This window comes from Vanacampus margaritifer, chromosome 7 (assembly GCF_051991255.1).
Source record: "Vanacampus margaritifer isolate UIUO_Vmar chromosome 7, RoL_Vmar_1.0, whole genome shotgun sequence".
NCBI classification, from domain to species: domain Eukaryota; kingdom Metazoa; phylum Chordata; class Actinopteri; order Syngnathiformes; family Syngnathidae; genus Vanacampus; species Vanacampus margaritifer.
In genome coordinates this window covers 20889094-20900901 of record NC_135438.1, presented here as the reverse complement: position 1 = coordinate 20900901, position 11808 = coordinate 20889094, and the positions used below count along the sequence as shown (strand labels likewise).

At 41.8% G+C, this 11808-nt stretch overlaps 1 protein-coding gene across 1 annotated transcript in view; it reads right to left on the bottom strand.

Annotated features, from left to right (window-relative positions):
• Nucleotides 1-11808, bottom strand: part of LOC144055122 (uncharacterized) — a 17054-nt gene extending 5246 nt beyond the window's left edge. The window contains exons 1-4 of the mRNA XM_077570833.1: nucleotides 11418-11808; nucleotides 6287-6456; nucleotides 3048-3087; nucleotides 536-2922 (exon numbers count right to left, since the gene is read on the bottom strand). The gene's annotated coding sequence lies outside the window, so the exon portion shown is untranslated. The remainder of the gene's footprint in view (nucleotides 1-535; nucleotides 2923-3047; nucleotides 3088-6286; nucleotides 6457-11417) is intronic.

Sequence of the window (11808 nt, the reverse complement as noted above, 5' to 3'; positions counted from 1 at the left end):
AAAAAATGACATCATATGCAGGTTTTAGATCACAGAGAAGCACAATCAATCAATGACAGCATCATCAGTAATGAGTTACACTTAAGTAAGGCTGCAACAACAAATTGATACTATCGATAATTCTAAGTGTTGGCATGCGATTTTTAATGTCAATCACCCACTGTGTTCCGCGGTTATCACATTGTTTCTTGCAAGCTGTTCAAAGCAATAAATGTTGGCGTCACTGAGGAGAAGATGAGCTCAAACTACGGGCTGAGTCAATACAGAGTAGATGTACGCAGTACATAAAACAAAAAGTAAAAACAAAACAAAACAAAACAGAAAACACTCCCTTCTTGCATATACAGATAAACATGATAGCAAAAAAATTAGCACCGATGCTATGACAATTATAAACCAGACAATTATTAAAACAATCGTTAGTTGCAGCCCAATTTTTACGATTGAATTTGCATTAGCCATACCAAAAAATAAAATAAAATCTCATCCTATTACTATACCAAGGGATCTGGTAACTTGTGTGGTATTACATTACCTTTTGGGCATCTTGGATTACAGGTGACACAGCCAACTGTGAAAGGAATTGAGTTTTGGACAATTGTAAACGAGGGTCAGATATGTCCTTGGTGAAGGGGATTAATTGTGAAGGGATAGAAGAGCCATTTAATGAACCGCATGTCTGCACTGCATTGTTGATTCTTTCCTCATCCAGAGTACAAGTTTTATGCGCTTTGTCATCTTCAGCTGAAAACTCGACCGTTGCAAAGTCCATAGTTGATTTCTCCAAGACAGGTTCGGTCACATTGGAAGGTATACAGGGTAATAAAAAAGTAGTTGGCTCCCCTACCAAAATGGTGTTTGCTAATGCGTTCTGTGATACCATAGTGGCATTCGCAGTTTCAGCAGCAAAAATGTCAAAAACGGGAGAAATGCTAGTTGGTAATGCAGATACATCTGACGGACAGACTTTGGGTTCTGATGCCTGGTCATTGACCACAGATGCGGTTCTGTCTGGTAGGACAACTTCAGATTCCTTTTCATGAGAAAGCATCTGTGACACCGACACTGACTTGGTGGACAATGCGAGATATGGCAGCTTTTTTTGTGTGATTGATGGGACTTGTGGAAAACAGTTTATCGGTGCACTCTTAGTTGACACCGCTGCTTTTTGTATGTCGGGAGTTATTTGTAAATTTTCACAAATGCTCATCTGTTGTGACAAACATTCCAGTTGTGGGGATTGCAATGTGGATAAACTAAGTGGTACATGTACAGCCTGCAGCGGAGTTTCGTTTTCATCTTTACTTATTTGTGCAGACATATTTGTATCCTGTGATGATGGCAGAATGACATCTGCTCCAACTGAATTCTGGTTGGTAGGTGCGACTAGTATCTCAGACTCTTGTAGTTGATTTTCTACAACAGCTGTAGCTCTAGGAATTATTATTTTAATTTGTGTGTGAGGTATTTGGCTTGAGCTTAGTTCTGCTGTATCAGACAGGGCAAGGGGAGCATCCGTTGTGGTCATAACATCATTTATCCCCTGAGAAAGTTCTGAAGATGACGTTTTACACGTTTTGTGGACTGTAGCAAGTGTTGTCACAACAGCTGAAATTTGATCTGGGGACAGTGGGACAATTGTATGTTGTGGTTGAAGGAATGATGATTCGGACAAAACAAAGATATTACTTGGGACAGGGTCTGAGACTATCAGTGTCTCTAATGGTGCTGCCAACATCCTTGGAGTATGGAGAGGGCACTGCTCAAGTGCAGTGTTTGCTGTAGTAGTAAACGATGTTGTAGATGTAAACGTGTCAGAAGTAGCACTATGTTGTTTGAGCACAGCGGGAACTCTAATGTAGGACTGAGAATTGCTGGATTCTGTTGCATAAGTGACATAAAGTGTCTTGTTTGGTAATACCTCTTCTGAATCTTTGTCACTTAAAATGGCGGCTTGTGGTGATTGGGATGGCAATTGAGTAGATAATGGGCATTGGACAATGGATGGTAAGGTAGCAACAGAGAGAGTACACTGGTCTTGGGTTGTTGCCTTTTCATGGGAGAAAGTAGAATTTTTGGTTGGTTGATCCATCGCTTCAATGAGTAGCATTGCATCCTGAAGTGTTACAGACGTGCAACCTTCCCTGATCTGACACGACAGTGCTTGTGGTGATAAAGCTGCTAGGCTGTTGAATAACTTTGATGCAGATGGAATATCGCTGGTCGGAGCATAAATTGTTGCTTTTTCAATTTCCATGCAGGGATGCTGGAAATCAGAATATAAACCCGTTTCTGACAAAGAAAATACTACGAGAGGTGTAGAGTTATGGTCCTCCCTGTCCTCTGATGCCCTAACTGTTCTCTTTCCCGTTGATGGCAAAACAATGGTAACAGCTTCTTCTGGTTGACCTGAAGAGACTTGTGCAATCCAACACGAAGTTGTGACCTCCTCGCAATTGGAAGGTGAATTATTCACTTCATCGTGTACTGCATCATCAGCACTAGTTGTAGGTAACAAAAGTGTTTTGTTCCGCTCCACTGGAAGGAGAAGGCCACTGTATTGTTGCTCAGTGACATATGCCTTTTCGTGTACTGGTGTTTCATTGTATGATGATTGCTCAATTTGAGACTCTGATGCCTTCAACTGTTCTTTCAAGGTTGATGCTGGACTAGCACATCCCTGGGTCACCAGTCCGACTAATACTTGACCAGCCCTGGCTTCTACGTCCCTGTTATTACTTATAGTACCAAGTGAATTTAGATTATTTACTGGCTCTCTTGACTGATTCCATGCCTCTTCCAAACTGGGTTGAACAATGGGCACAGGGATCTCATGTTTTTTTCTGTCCTTTCCATTTAAACATTGCTGGTCAATCTCAGAGCCTTTTGTTTCATTTCCACAAACAGCGGTTGGTGATGAATCTAAGAAAAGTGAGATGGGCATAATGAAAGGGACTTTAGAGCAGCACATTTAGAATTTGTGAACCGTATTTAAGTATACCAATTTTAAAATTACCTAATATATTTACCCAGTTTTAATTTCTCACCTGTTAATATGTTCTTGCTGACTGCAGTGCGAGTAGAATCCTTTAAAGTAAAGACAAAATAAACATTTTAAGGCGCATATTAAAGCAGCAACTGAACACAAAATAGAGAAGCTGAAGCAAAAAAGCAAAACACTCAAGCCTTATTATTTATATGCCAGAAATGTTAATCTCCCACCAAACACTGAGGTGATTTAAATAAAGAAAAAATATCCATCCATCCATTTTCCACCGCTTATTGGTTCACGAGGCCAGCAGCTTTTGCAGGAAAGATCTGGTCTTCCCTCTCCGCAGTCACTTTTTCTAGCTCTTCCAGAGGGATCCCAAAGCATTCCCAGGCCATCCGCGAGAGTCTATCCAACCTGTACTGGGTCGTTCCTGGGGCATCCTGCTATTGGGACATGCCCAGAACACTCAGCAGGAAGACATCAATCAGGCATCCTAACCAGATGCCCGAGCAACTTCATCTGGCTCCTCTCAACTTGGAGCAGCAGCGGCTGACACACACATCCATCTATAAGGTAGAGCCGACACCCTGCGTCAGAAACTCATTACGGCTACAGGGATCTTGTTCTGTTTTTCACAACTCACAGCTCGTGACCATGGGTGAGGGTAGGATGGTAAATCAACCAGTAAACAGAGAGCTTCGCCTTCCGGCTCAACCCCCTCTTCACAACGGCAGATCGATATGTAGTTCGCATCACTGCAGATGCTGTAACGATCAGCTTGTCAATCTTCCGCTACATTCTCCCCTGACTGATGAACAAGACCCCAAGACTCATTCCTCCACTTGGGGCAGGAGCACATCACTGACCAGAAGAAGACACTTCCCCCTTTTCCGACTGAGGACAATGGTCTCAGATTTAGAGGTGCTGATTTTCACCCCAGCTGCTTCACACTCAGCTGCGAACCACTCCACTGAGAGTTGGTGATCGTGGCTTGATGAAGCCAACATTACCATATCATCTGCATAAATCAGCGATGTAATACTGACGCCACCTCCAACGACTTGACTGCATCTAGAAATGATCTCTATAAATGTTATGAACAGGTGACAAAGGGCAGCCTTGGCGGAGACCTACCCTCACTGGAAACAAATCTGACTTACTGCCGGCAATGTGGACCAATCTCCGACATCGGTGGTAACCCGTACTCCAGAAGCATCGCAGAACTTCCCGGAGGACATGGTAGAACGCCTTCTCCAAGTCCACAAAACACATGTGTAAGGGTTGAGTGAACTCCCATGCACCCTCAAAGATTCTGCTAATAGTGTCGAGTTGGTCCACTGTTCCACAGCAAGGACAAAAAGCACACTTCTCCTAAAGGAATCTGATATTTGACATCTAGTGGAGCCTCCACAACATCAATCTGAGACTGCTCCACTGTGATTTGCTCGGGAAAGGTGGAACAATCTGTACAATACTTCGAGCTAATTGGACGATGCGGCATCTTGTGCACGTCTACCTACGTTTTGTTTTGACCAATTATGGCTACGGCTGAAAATGTCGTCTTAATTCTCGTTGTAGAAAGAAATCTCACAAATATCGTTACCAGCTAATAATGCAGGAAGGCGCCTCTCACAGTTTAACATTTCACAAGGAAACAGTGAGTAATTGTGCGAGAACAAAATTCAGTGCCGCGTCCATTCGTCCAGGTTAGTTTGTTTTGTTTCCTATGGTGTCAGCGCTTTCTGGTTTCGTCACAGCAGCATATCCCATTCCCAAACACAATGTTGCTTTGTGATTGGTTTGAACTACCAGTGGTTCGTATCGGTGAAAATCAACGGGCTTGGTACAAGATGTATTCTTGGGAGTTTGTGAACTCACAAATACCGCAAGAATTAATTTTGCACAGCAAGGTTAATCTGGAAGACTTTCTCCAGCAAAAGGCCCGACACACACCAATAGGTAATCTTTTGATGGTGGTTTAATGAGACGTATCGTACAGAGGTACAGTGATGATACTAGCAGTTTCAAACTCCAAACATTTTATGAACTCTGGAGCATCTCCCGGCACTAAAACTCAGGTTTTACAATTTTGGGCCATAAATACAGTATATATTATAGAGCTGGGAAAAAATATCGGTTGGCAATACATCGCGATACTTGTTCACACGATCCGCCGGTACCGTGCAGTGCAGCTGCATTCATTACAAGTAGCCATATCTGCTAATCCCAGAGGGGGGGCAGCATTGCGCCACACCGGTTCATTTCTCTTTCTCTGCTTTTAGTAATGTGCTTAAATTCAGCAGGTCTTCTCCGGTTAGAGAGGCGGTTGGTGGTGAGGGATCCGCCGGCGTCCAGGTTTCTAACTAGCCCCCTCGGGAGGCGACTTGGGGAGCGGGCTGTGTGCGGGGGAATATATCATCCTCCACAGGCAGCCACTTTAGTAATATGTTTAAACTGAGCGGGAGAGGCTTTGAGGTGGCCGCCTCAGCAGCCACGATGCGGGCTGCAAGCGAGGGAACAGGTCCTCTCCACCGACATCCGCGATGTGCTGCGCAGGCCGGGCCAGCGCTCGTTCTGCGCTTGGAGGAACGGAACGGAGTTTGAAGCGGCTTGCAACAGCCCCAGCCCAAAGGCGGGGCACCCCGCTATCGATCAATGGGGAAGCGACACTCAGAACAAGACAGGTGCGTTACAACTTCTAAGTGTCGCTGATCAACGTGTCATGCAATTCACATTTGTTTTCCCCCCTGAATTTCCAACAGATGGATGAATTAATCAACCAATCAAATCTTTATTTCTATTGCACCTTTCATACTTTGAAAGCAACACAAGGTGCTTCACATAAAAAAAAGAAAGAACAACGAAAATCAAAAACACAAATCGATTCCTTCCCACCCCCTGTAATATGTGGTTCCCTGGAATGCCCCACACAAGTGTGGTGCAGTCAAAAAACATTAATAGATAAAGCAAGGCTGTAGATGAAATTGAAAATGCATGCTAATATCACTTTCCTGATTAAAAAAACAATGAGTTTATGAGTGAAAAATGGGCCATCCTGGCAGCATGATCCCTTTTTTAAATACACATTTTAAGGTTAATAACTTTAATATTGAAGGACCCCCCCCCCCCCCACCCTGCCCCCCAAAAATACAAAAAAAAATCGCAATACGTATCAAATCGCCACCAAGGTATCGGGATCCGTATTGGATCGTGACAGAAGTGAATCATCCCAGCCTTAAATATATTATGTATTTTACATTTTTAACCACTTATGCTACCAGAAGACATACACACCTCGTGGGTTGGAAGTGAAACTGTCAGCTTTAAATTTGCATCCATTGGAGCATCATAGTCATGGTCCTTTAGGATGCACACCAGGTACTCTTTATCACACTGTTTGCTTTGTTCCTCTATGCTATGCTCCTCTCGTTGCACTTCCAACAAAGAATCACCAGGAAGAAGGTCTGCAAATGAATGCACAAAGTCAAATTAAAATCTTGAAATGCACTTACTATATGCAGTGCACCTCCATCAGTGAGACTGATAGGTATATTGATACACTGCCAATGATACAATACATTCATGAAATGTACTCCAGTTACAAAGCGACATTACACAAAGTAGCCTACTAAAATTGAGATGTGATTCAATCTGATTACAATGCAATACGATTCACTGCAAGTAAGATGGAAAATGCAAATTAAATTACACTGACATTATTTGATGACAGCGGGATATGATGCAATGCAAAGAATGGGGTAGATGCCTCCGACTTCCGGGTTTCACACATCAGCGTTGTTTCCGGCCACTGATGGCCGCGTTCAAAAACAATAATAATAATAATTATAATTAATAAGAATTTGTCAGCCACCATGTCAAAGTTTGTTAGTTTATGAAGAATTGTAGCGTGGGTGAAACCTCACACTTCCTAGCATGCTTTGGTCGAGTGTGGTGGCCCACCACTGGTGGTGGGTGGACTTTTCGATGTCGATGCCGACTGGCGGCTGGGATGTCCTCACCCACCTCGAGTTCTCATTTTGTTTTGATGCTGAAGGTACCGGCATTACTAGCCTAACCTTCACCCTCTCAGGATATATTTGGATGTCAAGAAGTGTAGTAAAAAAAAAAAAAAAATTATGTACAAAGCAGGATTTGAACCCATGACCCCACGCTTAGTTGGTGTCTGCCCAAACCATTATACCACAAGCTAGTGCATATTCACTGTTGCAGAATTTGTACCTGAACAAACCCAATCCTGAATGAAGTTGGGTCGTTGTGTTAAACATAAATAAAAACAGAATACAATGATTTGCAAATAATGCTCAACCTATATTTAATTGAATACACTACAAGGACAAGACATGTAATGTTCAAACTGATAAATGTAATTGTTTTTAGCAAATAATCATTAACTTGGACTGATGCACAGTGGAAAAGTGTTCTGTGGTCTGACGAGTCCACATTTTAAATTGCTTTTGGAAATTGTCGTACCCTCCTCCGGGCCAACCATCCGGACTGTTATGGACACAAAGTTCTAAAGCCAGCATTTGTGATTGTATGGGGATGTGTTAGTGCCAATGGCATGGGTAACTTATGCCGCTTTACCACTAGACAGGTTCCACACCGAGTCGGCCTTGGTTGGCCCCGGATGTTTGCGTTTCTATTTGACTTTTTCAGGGCAGCCTTTTAGAACCATCACTGAGGAGGTTCTAAAGCGCCGGTTGTCTGGGGCCAAGCGGGGCACTGTCGTTACTGTCACATTATTGGCCGACATCGATGAGCGAGCAAATCCGTGGAACACGCCCATTTCTTGGTTTTACGTGAGTGAGGCAGAGGCGCCCGCCAGCCGTTGCCAGTCATAAAAATACAGTATTATACAATAAACATTAGGGCTGGCAAAATGTTTATTTTTTTCTGAAACATTAGAGATAACCTGTTTACATGTGTGGCAGACAAAGTTCCTCCCATATACAGTGCTGCTCAAAAGTTTGTGAACCTCTTAAGCAATCTGGATTTTCCAATTGTTTCAACCTGATTTTGTTGTTCAATCTGAACCATTACATTTTATACTAAATAACAGGCGTAGGTTTAGCATTTCAATGCAAATGTGACACAGAATTTAAGTTAAGGTAAGCCATTTAAAACTACAGTACTGCAAAAAGAAAAACTTTTCCATAGTACATCTGTCTAAACAGTGTGTGTTTGCATGTGTGTATTTTTCAAGAGGGAGACCCACAATGTGATCCGCTTGCATTAAAACACAACCCATTTGTTAGTTATACAAGATACAAGCAAGTTATACAGCAATCAGCAGCTCGGAGCAGCTCATCCTTGAGCTGTTTCCTTTCTTTGTAAGCACTGGCTTCTTTTGTAGTACTCTGAATAACAGAAGGGCACATTTGAACAACGCTCGCACACGGTTTTGAACGAGTACGTGCTTGCCTTGGGCACATTCATTTACCAGAAAAAGCCGTATTAAAAGTATCGATACATGGTTTTATGAATCGATATTGGGCTATGAAAAGCAATATCGATTGAATATTGATATTTTAAACCCGGCCCTAGCTGCGCGTACAAGTAGTTCCTGCACTACAGACCAAGATTGTGAATAGAAATAAGCAAAGAAGAAAAAGACAAAGACCAAGACCAAGAAGAAGAAAAGGATGCCGTGCACAAAGCAAACCAATTCCCCGTTCAAATGAGGTACTGTCGCCGGCGGCACTAGTTAGCTAACCTGCATTTAGCAAAGGAGACATGATACCCAAAGCTTGAAACCCCAATGGGGTTTGACAAATTATTCATCAATAAGATAATTATAATAAGATATAAAAGAAAATAATGATTCCTATAAGTAATGATAAAAGATAAGTGAAAAATATTGTACAGTATATTATACAGTACATTAAAAGTGTTGATTTCATCACATTGAACACCAGGTGGCACACTGCGTGCCACCCACGTAATGACGTACTTCACTGAGACAGCCGAAGAAGAAAGTCACAGACGATAAATGGATTTTAGTATTGTGTACCAGGTGATTAAATATAAATAGAAGACTGATTGCTGAGAATACTGCACAGATAATGGAGCCCAATGTCCGCTACAAGCACAGACAGCAACCCCCTCCCAATTTAAGAGTATTTGTGGCCATCGAAGGCTTTTATCTCCCGTGATTGGATTGTAACGAAGTTACATGCTATGTTAACGGCCACAGTGAACACAAGCTAATAGCACACTCGTATGGGAAAAGTGAAAGTATGGAAGAGGTCTTGCGATACTTGTTGCGAAATTATGGTGTTTGAGCAGTGCTAAGCGCTAACGGAGCCGTCTCCTTTTGATTCAGTCATTAAATGAACATGGTTAGTTGCCTTAACAGCTGGCTGGATGTCAAGAGCAACTGAGAGTTACATGACCGTTATAGCACATAACTGGGGGATTGAAACATTAGATTTATGAATCATATATGTGATCATTTGTCAGAAATACTTTAAGAAGCACTCATCGAATGGAAACTGGACACACCAAATACAACCATGCTTGTAACCACAGATAATGACAAAAACATTGGCAATACCTTCAACTAGGGATGCATGATAATATCGGTGGCTGATAAATATCGGCAATTATCGACCAATTTGACGCCAAACAGATAAAACAGATAATAAAGAAATCTGCACGCAATGTTGATCGTGAACAGATCAAAACACTGACAGAATCTATGGATGGGATGGCAGGCTTTTGAGTGTCCTCGCAAAGAAAGGTAGCTATATTGGTCACTGATTTGTTTTTGAATGCCAGAAATGTATATTTGTAAATTTTGAGTTGCTATATTGGTTTCCCTGGTGAAAATAATAAGTGAAATGGATATATATTTGTTTTTTGTTAAGTTAATAACTACGCACACTTAAACCTACACACACAGATATCCTCCTAAGATACTAAAACTTAAAAAAAAAACACTTTAACTTCCAAAAATATTCAGCTTTGATATTTATGAATCATTTGTGTTCATTGACAACACAGTCGTTGTTCAGTAATAAAATGAATCTTCAAAAATACAACTTTCCTAATAATTCTGCACAACCTGTATAAACCCGGAAATAGCTTTTTCATGTATATGTGAAAGCTTCTGTGTATTTAATGGGCTATACTTTGTGACGTCGCCACGTCATGCAACGGCATTTCATATACTGAATCCCTGCAAAAACAGCGGTTGAGACTTTCTACTCGTGAAATGTTATGGTAGAACCGCACACACTGCGAATGTGCAAGCTTGGACAGTTCAATTGATCCCGCCCCCATTTCGTCGCGCACTTGTTGTAAAGGAAATGCAATGGAGGCCGTTTGGTGTTGTGCCGGGCCATGCAATGTAGTGTGGTGATGTGCCGCGCAGGTCTAGAGGAAAAGTGGCATTACACATCTGTGAAGGCACCATTAAAGCTGAAAGGTACATACAGGTTTTGGAGCAACATATATTGGTGGTGTTGGGCCAAAAACTAGTAAGTCACAATTTTGGCAAATTTATTATTATTATTATTTTTTTAATAAAGCGTGTCAATTTTGGGGTCTCCTGAAAAGTGACCATTTTGGAGGTACAAGGTTTTTGCCCGACGCTACAATCTTTTTCATGGACGTCCCTCCTTATTTCAGCAAGACAATGTCAATGTCCATTTACCATAACCCACATTCTGCATGTGTTACAAGTGTGGCTTTGCAGTAAATGAGTTTGGGTACTAGACTGGCCCAACTGCCTCCCTAAGTCCAGACGTGTCTATCATTAAAAATGTGTGGCGCACTATGAAGCGTAAAATATGACAAGGGAGACCCTGCCCTGACTATTGAACAACTGAAGCTGTACATCAAGCAAGAATGGGAAAGAATTCCACCTACAAAACTTCAACAATTAGTGTCCTCAGTTCCCTTACGTTTATTGAATATTGTTAAAAGAAAAGGTGATATAACACAGTGGTAAACATGACCATGATCCAGCTTTTTTGGAACGTGTTGCAGCCATACATTTCTAAGTGAATGATTATTTGCTAAAAACAAAGTAAATCAGTTTGAACATTAAATATATTGTCTCTGTAGTGTATTCAAATAAATATAGGTTGAACATGATTTACAAATCATCGTATTTATTTAATTTATGTTTAACACAAAGTCACAACTTAACTGGAATTGGGTTAGTTGTCGCGCGGTTCACGGCAAAATAGTGCGAAGTGGCGAGTTGCCGGCCACGGCAAAATAGTGCGAAGTGGCGAGTTGCCGGTCACGGCAAAATATCCACTTCGAAATGCAAAACGAATGAGCGTGTTGGACGGCTATGCACCTCATATGTCTAACAAAATACGTCATCACGTATAACTTTGAGAAACATAGGAACAAAAATAGAGTGTTTAAGACTCATAAAGGCATGAAAACTCACCACATTGAACTGCTGTATCACGCAACCTTTGACGAACACTTTGGCAGGACTGGCTAATCATCAGGGTTTTCGCATCCTCCATTCGTCTACATGTTATTTTGAGGACCTCGTTCTCCGTCTTCATCTTTGACAAGTCGGCCTTTAATTCGTCAACCATACTTTCAAAAAGTTTGGTCGTTTCTGCGATTATAGCTTTCACTGCACACTCCATAAAGGAGGTGTACTTGGTTTCAAAATCGCCCGTTGACATCGTTTTATGTTATTCTCTATCTCGAATGAGGAATTACAGGTCCATTTCGAACGGCATTTACAAGATTGGAGGTAGAAGTGTAGACAACCTGTGTTGTCAACATGGCCTCTCGCAACCGTAGCCTAGCCGCTTTGTTGCTTG